The sequence below is a fragment of the Diachasma alloeum genome, unplaced genomic scaffold, assembly GCF_001412515.2.
Source record: "Diachasma alloeum isolate Michigan unplaced genomic scaffold, Dall2.0 Dall_scaffold_01089, whole genome shotgun sequence".
Taxonomy (NCBI): domain Eukaryota; kingdom Metazoa; phylum Arthropoda; class Insecta; order Hymenoptera; family Braconidae; genus Diachasma; species Diachasma alloeum.
Window position 1 is genome coordinate 24,439 of NW_021681200.1, and position 12,971 is coordinate 37,409.

The window sequence follows — 12,971 nt, forward strand, 5'->3', positions numbered from 1 at the left end:
CAATACAACCCCCCCCCCCCGCCATTTTCAATAAAAATTCGCCATCTCCGAAACTAAGGGAGATAGCGCATTTTTACTGAAAAATTCGGGTGGCTTGGGGGAGGTTGATCACCGAGAATTCATGACAACCTGCCCCCCCAACGCTGCCATTTTACAATAACAATTCGCTACCTCCGAAACTAAGGGAGATGGTGCATATTTACTGAAAAATTGGGGCATGTGGGGGGGGGGGCTTGTACACCGAGAATTAAATACATCTTGCCCCCCTAGGCCCCTCCACCCTACCGAGCCCCCCCAATTTTTCACTAAAAAAGTCAATGAAACTAAGGGCGCCCCCCCTAATTAAGGGTCAAAATCTAAAAGTGAAAATATAAGGGTCAAAATCTAAAGGTCAAAATATAAGGGTCAAGATCTAAAAGTCAAAATCTACGGGTCACAAATGTCGAAATCTAAGGGTTAAAATATAAGGGCCCGAAAATAAGGGTCATTAGGGTTAGGGTTGAACCCTCCCCCTCTCTCGCCTCACTAACAATCATCAGCATTGAATCATTAAAAATAACAACAATCAGATCGATGAACGATCTTAGATTTTAAGGTCAATTTGAGTAGTTAAAAATTCGGACATTCCAGTCTTACGATTCCGACATATCGGTCTTAGAATAAGACCGGAGTTTTTGCAGTGTATACGATTTCATAGGGGCAAAACAGGTATTTTGTAAACTTAAACGATTTTGTAGGGGCAAAATGGGTATTTCGCAAACTTATACGATTTCTCAGGGGGGAGGGGAGGGGAGTGTATTGATAATTTACAACCAAAAAAAAATTGAATCGGTGAGTTTTTCGAAAATATCTCCGGAAGTAAGGGAGGTAGCCAATTGTCATTGAAAATTTGGGGTGAGGGGAGCGGAGAAGGGACCTAGTGGAAAAACAAGGTGGAGGCGTAACATGCCTGATCAGAATTTTGGATCGAACTTGATCAGTTTCTGATCGAGACCTGAACAGAATTTCTACTCGGGTATGAGTCAATTTGAGATTAGATTAGACTAGATTAGATAACGAGTTTATTGTTTAGGAATTTAAACAAAATAATGGTATCATAGCAGTAAGACATAGTAAACGGAGAATTATCGGTGCATAATTACATGAGATAAGCCTAGTAAGAAATAATTTTGAGTACAGTACAGCATGATTACAAAGTAGAAAAATAGAAAACTGTAGCCAAGACTGAACATTTCTATAGCCATCAAGAAATGATGGGAAAACAACTGCAGTAAGAAATGAAAAAAAAGTACAATTCAGGCATTGAGCTTGCAGCAAAGAACAAAAGAAAATGAAAACAATTCAACCCCGCGATTTTTCATCCAATAGCCATTGTCTCAGCTGCCTCGTGAAGGAGGCAGGCGACGAAAGCTCCCTGATGGGCGCAGGGATGCTATTCCAAATCACTGGGCCAGCTACGGCGAGAGATGCTCTGTATGTGTCAGTACAAAAGTTGGGCACAACCAGGGCCTGCTGCGCTAAAGTCTGATGCCGCGGCCTAGTGACCTGTAGGTGGCGAAGAGTTCAGCGAGATACGAGGGGATTCCAGAGCTCTGGATTTGGTACATTATTGAGGCGACAGCAACTGTCCTGAACCCAGAAATCGTGAGCCAGCCCAGACCACGTCTTGTTGCCGAGATTGGTGCGTCGCGAGGCAGTCACGAACCGCCGTAAATCGTTTATCATCCGCTGAAGCTTGAGATCTAGTACTGTCCCCACACCTTGTAGCACCGCACGGCAATAGAAGATGTGAGGAAAGATGAGAGCATTGACCAGCAGCTTTCGAAGAGGAGCATCCGTGTAGCTCCGCAGATTGTAGAACTGGTAGAATGCTGAGTTGATTTTAGCGGCTACATGCTGGATATGAGAGCCGAAAGTTAGCTTGTTGTCAATAAAGACACCAAGGTTCCTAACGTTCCAGACGAACTCGATGGCAGCACCGCCACAGCCAAGATGTGGTAAGGTAGACACATCAATAGCATTGACAAAACGTCTACAGCCAACGATGATTGCTTTGGTCTTGCTAACATTCAGCTGGAGACAGTTGGCAGCAGCCCACTCCTGAATACGGGAGATGTCAGAATTCAGACGTCGAATACAATCATCCAGTTCTGATGGATCACACTCCAGGTAGATTTGGAGGTCATCCGCATATAAAAGATGCTGAGCCGTTGAAATGCAGCTGCCAATGTCATTGATGAAAAGAGAAAACAGCAGAGGACCCAGTATGGAACCTTGAGGCACTCCAGCATTGGTAATCAGGAACAAGGAGAACCCATGCTCATCTTTGACCGCCTGAGAACGTCCAGTGAGATAAGACTGGAACCATACTACAGTACTAGCCGAAAAACCAAGCGTGGTCAACTTGGCAAGGAGCAGAGGGTGGGACACAGTGTCGAAGGCTTTTGAGAAGTCAAAGAGGACCAAGACAGTGATTTTTCGACTGTTGACATTCGTCGCATGTCATTGACAAGCCTAAGCAGCGCAGACTGCGTGCTGTGACCTGACCTGAAACCGCACTGGTGAGGATCCAATAGATTGTGCGCCTGTAGACGGGAGGATAGCTGCTTGAACACCAGGCGCTCCAGAACTTTTGCGAGGAATGGCAGTAGAGCAATGGGTCGGTAATCGGCCGGTCATTTTGGAGAGCTAACTTTACACACTGGAACAATAATAGCCTGCCTCCAGATTGCAGGGAAGACACAGTTTTTAAAGGACTGGTTAATGAGAGCACAGAGGCTATCAGCCAGGGCTGGCAAAGTGTTCACTACCATCTTCCTCGAAATTCCATCCGCATCAACTGCATTAGATTTAATGGAAGCGATAGCAGTCTGAATGTCAAGCCAGCTCACCTGCGAGAAGGAGAAAGGCTGGCCAGAAAAGTGAGTAACAGGGGCTGACATCGGAGATGGCGCTGAATGGCCCGGCACAATCATTGGTTATTCATCGGATGATACTGTGGAGACAACAGCAAAATGAGCGTTCAGGACATCAGATGAGATGACGGGGCCAGTACTCGATCCAGCCGTCAGTGCTAGATTGCGTAGCTCTCTCCACAGTGCAGCGCCCGATAAACCCGATAATCGAGAATGATAATACTTGATACGCTCCTCCATTAGCTTCGATTGATGGAGACTTCGGGCCTGACGAAATTCAGGTAGACGCTGATGAGTTCGCCCACGCTTAAACCGTCGATAGAGGTAAAGAACATGGCGATCAGACAGCCGTAAGTCATCAGTGAATCAAGGGGCAGTCGTGGTGGAATTCACTTGCATCTGACACAGTAAGGCATGAGCATCAACTAACGTCAGGAAAGTGTTGGTGAATGTCTCAGCCTTGCAATTAGCATCCGATTCAAGAGTGAGGTCACGCTGGAGTGCAGTGACGAAGCTCTCAACGACGTTAGCACGCTGGAGGCTGCACAATTTGCAAGTAGAGATGGTGGAGGCTCGGGGCTTGCATGTTCTAATAGTGATGGAGGCAGAGATAAGGTGATGTCCAGCAGCCATGGGATACTCAGAAGGGAACGAGCTGGAAACAGAGTCACACTCATCAATGAGACAGAGATTAATCCATGTGGAAGACGTCAGAGTAGTGTGAGTGATGCCATGATCCACTAGTTTGAGAGAGAGATCACTCACCAATGAACGAACAAATACTGCATCTGCACTCTCGGATAGCTGATCCGCATTGAAGTTGCCCATGACTACCTTATGACTGTAGCCATCTAGCGCGGTAGACAAGAGTTCTATGAATTTGACAGGTACATGAAAAGGAGCATGCGGTGGACGATAAATGGTTGCAACGAAGATCGGAGAAGATTTCTGGAGTTGAATTTCACAAAAAAGATATTCAATAGTCCCAGGCTGCCCAGTCCAAAGTGTGATAGAGGACGAAATAACCGTAGCTTTGACGGAGTCATGATAGTAGATGGCAACACCACCACCGTGTTCATTGCGATTACACCTCAGGAGATTGTAGCCCGGGATGTTGGGATAGAGCTAGGGATAGCTGCTGATAGCCAGGATTCAGTGACCATGACAACATGGTAAGTATCAGACTGAGAGTTGAGAAAACTTTTGATAGTGTCCAGACGACGCCGAAGAGAATTTATGTTGAGGCAGCAGGCATTAAATTGTGGTGACAGATGAGCCGCCGGACGTTGAGAGGTGGTGAATGCAGGGGTTAATGGCAGTCAGGCGGTTGAGACCGGGTAAAGACTGACTATTCTATCGATGTCATCGTGAGAATTGATAGTGTAGACCAAATCACCCTCCCTGAATTTCGCAAAAACAACATCATTCTTAGCCCAAATAAATCTGAAACCAGATTTTTTGAGTATAGCCCTGGCCTTGCCCAGGAGCTTATAAGTCTTCGAGGGAATGAGCTCATTGATGTTGATTTGGAAGTCTGCACCATTCTCACTGGTGGGGGTGGATGAAGCTGTTAAGTTGGCACGATCAATGGCAAAGAACATCAGCTTGCCTATTGCTCCCTTGGCATCAATAATAGCGCGAAGTAGACCAGGGGTAGCCAACTTCAGACCAATTGACACATGCGAACGATTCGAGCCCTCAGATTTCTGAGTGACGTTACTAGCAAAGGCAGCAGAATCCGAGGGTTGACTGATTTCCTCAGGAAACGAGTATTCGAGATCATTGAAGGGTCAAGATCATGTTTCAGGGTGCCTAGCACAGCCAAAGCTAGAGAGAGTGGCTCCGTGAGAGCATCCGATTCCGGAAAACCTAATATTATCAGTTCAGTGGAAGCCTGCTGTTACCCGGAGATACGTTAAAGGCTGACAGAGCTGGAATTGGCAGCAGCAACAACACGCTGAAGTGTAGTAGCATCGGATGATGAGAGCAAAGCTGCAGGGGCAGGAGGTGAGCTCACCTTTGCGGTAAGATCAGCTACAGATTACTTCAAACTCTGAATCTCCTCACGTTGTTCAGTTACGACAGCCTCGACATCATCCACACGCTTGACTAAAGCGGGCAATTGGTCCAGCGCAGATAATTTAGTCTTGACGGTGGAGAGTTCAGATTGGACCATGTCGAGCTTGCAAGAGAGACTGTCAAGGTTTTCAGTGCGCTTTGTAATCACTCCCAAGGATTCTAAGATGGAAGCAATGAACGGATCAGTCGTCGTGGTTGAGCCCCCAAGGGAGGTGCTTGCTGGCGGAGGCAGTGGAGGGAGTGCAGGCGGTGGTAACATAGGTGAGGCGCTCACTACGAGGGGGCTGAGGTGGAACTACTGCAGATAGAAGAGTTATTCCGGGTTCTCACACCTGGGGCAGGAGATGAAATGCCCCTAGCTGAGTAGCATGGCTGACACATCCGAATTTTGGACCCATTTTCATTGACAACCTGAGTTTTCATGCACAGTGGATGATCGTGACGGTCACGGACTCGCCAATGTGCCATCCTCCCACCACCGACGCGCTCGCATTTACCACAAGAGACCTTGTCAGCATCTCCCATTTTGTCGGCCGTAAAGATGGCGAATGGAAGTAAGTGGGGGAAGCAGAGGCAAGTGCTGGTAGAAGGACGACTGCCGGTAACGTATATATTGATGGCAGCAGGTGGTATAGAAGAGCCTTCAGTACTAATCACTTAGTATGCTATCCACTCACCAGAGCTGACAGTGAGTGAAATTTGTAAGTGTCCTAGCAGCTCAGATGGTAAGAGCACCCGACGCGACATTGGGAGGTCCCGGGTTCGATTCCCGGCTAGGAAGTTATCAATTTTTGCTCTCAAAAAAATTGAATTTAATTAATGCCTAATGATGGTACCCTAGTGGAAAAACATAAGGTGGAGGCGTAACATGCCTGATCAGAATTTCGGATCGAACTTGATCAGTTTCTGATCGAGACCTGAACAGGATTTCCACTCGGGGAGTTTTATCAAGTTCTCGATAAAAAAAACCCTCCTCCCCGCGAATTATATTTCACAAAATACCCATTTTGCTCCTATGAAATTGAATAAGTTCACGAAAGACCCATCTTGCCCCTATGAAATCGTATGAGTCCATGAAAATCCTATTTTGCTCATATGAAGTCGTATAAGTGCGAGAAATATCCATTTCGCCGCTATGAAATCGTATAAGTTGACAAAAGACCCATTTTGTCTCCATGGAATCGCATAAGTTCACGAAATACCCATTTTGCCTGCATGAAATCGCATAAGTTTACGAAATATCCATTTTGCCCCCATGAAATCGCATAAGTTCACGAAATTCATTTTGCTCCTATGCAATTGTATGAGTTCATGAAATAACCATTTTGCCCTTACTAAATTCTATGATTATGCAAAATAGCCATTTTATCCCTATGAAATTCAATAAGTTTACGAAATATCCATTTTGCCCGTATGAAATCGTATGAGTTCACGAAATACCCATTTTGCTCTAAGAAATCGAATAAATTTACAAAGTACCCGTTTTGCCCCTATAAAATTATATAAGTTGACAAAAGACCCATTTTGCTACCATACAATCGCATAAGTTTACGAAATACCCATTTTGCCCCCATGGAATCGCATAAGTTCACGAAATACTCATTTTACCCCTATGAAATTCCCCAAGTTTACGAAATACCCATTTTACCCCTATGAAATTCCCTAAGTTTACGAAATACCCATTTTGCCCCTATTAAATCGTCTAAGTTCACGAAAAACCCATTTTGCCCTTAAGAAAGCGTATAAGTTGACAAAAGATCCATTTTGCCCCCATGGATTCGTCTAAGTTCACGAAGTACCCATTTTGCCCCCATGGAATCGCATAAGTTCACGAAATACCCATTTTGCCCCGATGAAATTGTATGAGTGCATGAAATACCCTTTTTGCCCCTATTAAATCGTATAAGTTCACGAAAAACCCATTTTGCCCCTATGAAATCGTATAAGGTGACAAAAGACCCATTTTGTCCCTAAGTAATCGTATAAGTTTACACCTTGCCCCACACCTAGACCCCTGCTGTAAAACTCCACATTGATAACACCACCATTCAATAAAATCCCCCCATATATAAGGCCTCGACCCCCCACCCCCCTGTAGGGATTGAGATGTATTCGGGAAGGTAAGAATCCACTAACAAATGCAATTAAACTAATAATTACAGATTTATTATCCGCGTCAAATTAATACAAAGGTGAAGAGAAAATAATATGATCCGATCAACTGTGCGATACGAGCTGTACTGTTAGACTCAATTATATTCGCACGAAAAGGTGTCAGGGAGCCTATTTTCGACCCAGGCTTGCACGGTCGTATGAAAGCCCGTCGTGAACGGAGGCGCTCCGTGTGCGGTGGGATCCGTACGTTTTGAGGCCATCGTATGCGATTTTCACTCGGCGTTCGGTTTCGTATGACGGTTTGACGCGACTTAACCTCACATTTTGACATTCCCCTAGGACTATGATTATTTACGTAAAAATTACTGTAATTATTCACATAACAGTACGAACATTTATCAACTGAGGATGTTTCTTCACATATTCCAACATCACCTTTCGCTGGGGCACTGTGATATTTCTCGGGTTTTTTACTGCATTTTGTTTGTTTTTTGTTGTCTTCTTCACAACTTTTCCATTTGCTGACTTACGCCTCATTATTGAATGAATTAATGAGTAGATTTTAGGATAAAGATGAAAGAATAATGTATAAATAATCACAGCCCCAGGGGAATGTCAGAGTGTGAGGTTAAGACGCGTCAAACCATCATACGAAACCGAACGCCGAGTGAAAATCGCATGGAAGCGTACGGAGCCAAAGTCGCATGCGACGGTCTCAAGCCGTACGGACCCCACCGCACACGGAGCGCCTCCGTTCACGACGGACTTTCATACGACCGTGCAATCCTGGGTCGAGAATAGGCTCCCAGCAAAGCTGCCGAATATCCTTACCATTTGACGAATCAGAAAAGAATACGCGTGGTACTGAAGGTACGAGTCAAACGGCAAATGCCTGTGCCCGTAGCGTTAGCCAGTGTTCGCGTTTTAGGATGTAGCGAGGCGCTATATAATTCTCCTGCTTGAAGTAAAAAAACATAGTTTTTTTTTAATCTGCAACAGAAAATGATTATTCTAGGAACAGGAAAATTTGCAAGGTTTGCCAAGCAGGTGAAAAAAAAAATTTCGAATCAGGAGACAGACGTGAATTGTCGGTCTGTTGGCGAATGTTACGCCTCTCCTCCGTCTTCCAGCAGCGGGTGCTGTGCTCGTGCTCGGCTGCGGCTGGTTCTGTTTTTGAGACTCATCGGGTACGTCTTGATGCGGAGTCTGTCCTGGAAGCTGATCCATGTCCTCCGGCAGTATGTACGCTGGTTTCAGTCGGTCGATGGAGATTGGTGTGTTCTTGTAGTTTCCCAAACCTCCGGACTTGAACCAGATGACGAAATCTTTGTCGTGGCGACTGATGAGGCGAAATGGACCGATGTATGGTAGTCGGTATGCCATTCGCACGTGGTCGTCGCGAACGAAAACATGCGTACACGTTGATAAGTCCTTGAAGATGAACGTTGAACGTGAACCATGGTGTGCAGCTGGAACAGGCGCGATTGTACGAAAATGTTCGCGTAGATTTCTCACACATTCCGGTGCTGAAGTTTATTGGTTTGCTCGCACGAGGAACTCTCCGGGTAGACGGATAGGTTCCCCATACGTTAGCTCAGCAGGGGTCGTTTGAAGGTCGTCCTTCCACGCAGATCTCAACCCTAAAAGTACCAGGGGAAGTGTGTCGAAACAAGCTCCGCCGTGACATCGCAGTGCTGCTTTTAGTTGGCGATGTAGCCTCTCAACCAAACCATTTGATTCGTCCATAAATTTAGCGGAGCAAGGTCAAAAAATGTTTTTTTTTGTCAAAATTATGTGTTTTTTGTGTTTTTTGGTGCTCCAACAAAAAAAATGGTGCTCCACCCCTTCTTGAATTAGGGATGAGGGGTGCACAATAAGGGTTGATTGGATAATAAATGATGCCATAATTATGTGCTTTTTACGTGCTCCCAACTAGCCAGCGAGAAACGGCAGTGGGGGTGTTGACATGATAGAAATGGCAATTCTAGGGAAACATTCATTTTAAGGGTTGAAAAATCAAAATTCAAGAAAACAGTGAAATAAATTGGACCAGAATTATGTGCTTTTTGAGTGTCCAAGGAAAGGGGGGAGAGGAACGGGTAAAGAGACCTGTATCGGAGAAATCACTGATCTAGGGGCAAATTTGATTCAGGGGTGAGTAAAATGAAATCGGTGATTATAGCTGCATACTATGGACTGAAATTATATGTCTTTTATGTGCTTCAAGATAGTTAATCAGGTGCATTGGTGACCGTCAGCAACTTTGCTGCGGTCGCCATTTTTTTTTTTGGAGACATCATTGACTCCAAAAAAATGTGTTTTCAAAATCTGCCACTCAAATTATTCGTGCTCTTCATTTTGTATGAGCAAGCTCCTCCGGTCGACCTGATGTTATTGGAGCACATCCTAACATGGGACATTTTGTCCCCAAAAATCATGTGCTCCACATTGGGCAAAGCTATTTAATTCGTGCTCCACTCCCTTTCTCCATGGATAAATCAGATACACTGGTGACCGTCAGTGACTTTGCTGCGGTCGCCATCTTTTTTTTTGAGACATCATTGACTCCAAAAAAATGTTTTTAAAATCCGCCACTCAAATTATTCGTGCTCTTCGTTTTGTAGGAGCAAGCTCCGCAGGTCGACCTGATGTTATTAAAGCACATCCTAACATGGGACATTTTGTCTCCAAAAATTATGTGCTCCACATTGGGCAAGACTATCCAATTCGTGCTCCAAATTTATTAATGTTAAAAATTGGGCCAAGGAAAAGTTTTGTTTGGTTGCTATTGGAACCGATATGTTTCAAAAATTTACAGAAATAAAACAAAAGTCACGTCAGAAATTTTGAATGAATAGTGCTAGTGGTACAGAATCAGATTTTTACAAGAAAAATAGTTCTCCATCGAATAAGTATTTTTAGAAAATTCTTCAAGAAATAAAAAATCAGGAGGAGTAGATCCTACGTCCGTGGGGTGGATTACAGGGCAGAGAATGACACTGATTTAGAGACTGAGTTAGAAAAATGAATTCCAATAAAATATTAACATTTTGAAGAGGGTTTGGAATGTTACTTTAGTGCCAGTATCTCCGACTCTTTTCCCCTGAATAATTACAAAATTGAGCGGATTTCACCGTCACTTAAATTAGTTAGTTAGTTTCGCATGCGGATGGATGGATTAGCCATCCTATAGCCACCGAACTCTTAAAGAGTTATTGTAGCTCCGCTTGAGTTTACTTCGGATCAAATTTCGAGCCCAGCCTTGACGGCCAGTCGTAGAAGATCCAAAGCACTCCTATCCTTGATTTGATCACACGTGGGGAAAGCAATCCCCTAGCAGCGTAATCTTGTCACGGCTAGCGCTGGACAGTAACACACTATGTGTAGACTGTCCTCTTTTTCTTCATTACAGAATCTGCACAGGGCATCTTCCCCGATGCCCATGATTGTGCAATGAGCTTTGAACCTGCCATGTCCTGAGAGGAGCCTGATCACAGTGCTCAAGCTCTTCCTGTCCATGTCAAGTAGCTGTCGTGCTTTCTTGCTATTCAGACCGGGCATCATTGCCCTGGCTTTCCTGCAGCTCTTTGTGTTCTTCCAACGGTTGTTGTGTTCCCGTCGAATCTTGTCCTTGATGATTTTATTTCCCGTGGCTAGGGGGACTCCTATCGGTTCCGCTTCGGTATCGCTTAGCGATCCTTGCTTCGCCAGTTCGTCCGCCTTCTCATTGCCAGGGATACCTTCATGTCCTGGAACCCAAGCCAGGGTTACCCTGTTTTGTTTTCCCAGCTTTTCTAGCTCTCCCATCGTCTCCCAGACTAACCTAGAGTCGGTGGTAGATTTCACGAGTGCTTTAATGGCGGCTTGACTGTCTGACCAAATATATATATATTTGTTCTGTGTCGGCCGATTTACCAGAAATTCTGTGCACTTTTTGATTGCCAGAACCTCTGCTTGAAACACTGTGGCGTAGATCCCAAGGGACCAACTGCTTTCATAGTGCTCGTCACTTAAATGATTAAAGGTTTTTTTCCACAGATATTCCACACTTGATCACATAATTTCCTGAACATCCCAGTTTCATCCGATTTCAAACATAAGACATGACCTCACACACAATGCATAAAGACAGGATAACATTATAATTTTTAACGGAAGGAAACCGAATAGAACACAATTGATTTTTCATTCCAATGAGTGATTCAACGTCAGACAAAACATTTCCTGCTGTTCTGCATAACATCATCACCTATATCCGAATGCACTGGTGGCAACACTTCGACGTTGGATGTATTGGACTTAGTTGGACCGGCGCTGCCAACCTTACAATCTGTTTTTCCGACTTCATAATGTGAATCGCAAAACCGTCAATATCAATCCATTGCTGTGCACGTATCTTGCTTACTGTTCATCAAAGAAATACCACAGTTATTCCGTTGAAAAAATCATAGGCAATTTATATAGTGTAACCAATAATATTTTCCCGAGTTTTCGTCTCGTTTTTATTACATCGAATGTGAATCTTTTCGTCGTAGTGAAGGGGGGAAGTTTCTCGTGTATATATACGTACTCCGCTCGCTTTGATTCAGTCAGTCGAAACGTTTCCTTGGCCGATACGCTACCGCGTATCTCGATCAGTAGAGAGTCCTGCTTCGAGATTCTGGGAAAACTGATTCCCGCCCCTGTATCGGTTGTGACCACTTGAGAATTTGAGAGGAGTTCGGGGAAGGGTTGAAGATGACGTGGGAATTGTCAAAGCCTTGACGTTCATTCACAGAATAATTATAAAAATTATTAATGAGTAGAGAGTTGAGCGTTGCTGCGCCAAAATTTAGGAATAAAATCACTTTTCACCTCGTATTTCACCTCGTGGGGGAGACTTGAAAATTGTAGAGAGGGTGGGGAAGCGTTGAAGATGACAGATCTTTCTATTCGATACATCTAGAATTGGAAGAAAAATTGGAAAATCTCCACAACAGCCACTGAATAAACAGAATTGGATCTTAGCGGGAATATATTCCTATGGAAGTTGATCGCCACAAACTTTGCTGCGGTCGTCATCTTTATTTTTGAGACATCATTGACTCCACAAAGATATGTGTTTCAAAAATCCGCCACTGGAGCTTGCTCATACAAAACGAAGAGCACGAATAATTTGAGTGGCAGATTTTGAAAACATATTTTTTTGAAGTCAATGATGTCGTCAAAAAAATGGCGACCGCAGCAAAGTTGCTGACGGTTACCAGTGTACCTGATCTATCCACGGAGAAAGGGAGTGGAACACGAATTAAATAGCTTTGTCCAATGTGGAGCACATCATTTTTGGGGACAAAATGTCCCGTGTTAGGATGTGCTCCAATAACATCAGGTCGACCTGAGGAGCTTGCTCATACAAAACGAAGAGCACGAATAATTTGAGTGGCAGATTTTGAAAACACATTTTTTTGGAGTCAATGATGTCTCAAAAAAAAATGGCGACCGCAGCAAAATTGCTGACGGTCACCAGTGTACCAGATTTATCCATGGAGAAAGGGAGTGGAGCACGAATTAAATAGCTTTGCCCAATGTGGAGCACATAATTTTTGGGGACAAAATGTCCCATGTTATGATGTGCTCCAATAACATGAGGTCGATCTGAGGAGCTTGCTCATACAAAACGAAGAGCACGAATAATTTGAGTGGCGGATTTGGAAAACATATTTTTTTGGAGTCAATGATGTCTCAAAAAAAAATGGCGACCGCAGCAAAGTTGCTGACGGTCACCAGTGTACCTGATTAACTATCTTGAAGCACATAAAAGACATATAATTTCAGTCCATAGTATGCAGCTATATAATGGAATCTACCTGGTGCCCTAATTTG

At 44.2% G+C, this 12,971-nt stretch overlaps 1 protein-coding gene across 1 annotated transcript in view; it reads left to right on the top strand.

Moving 5' to 3' along the window:
* LOC107045842 overlaps positions 1–12,971 on the top strand; it is a 266,198-nt gene that overhangs the window by 24,183 nt on the left and 229,044 nt on the right. The window lies entirely within an intron of this gene.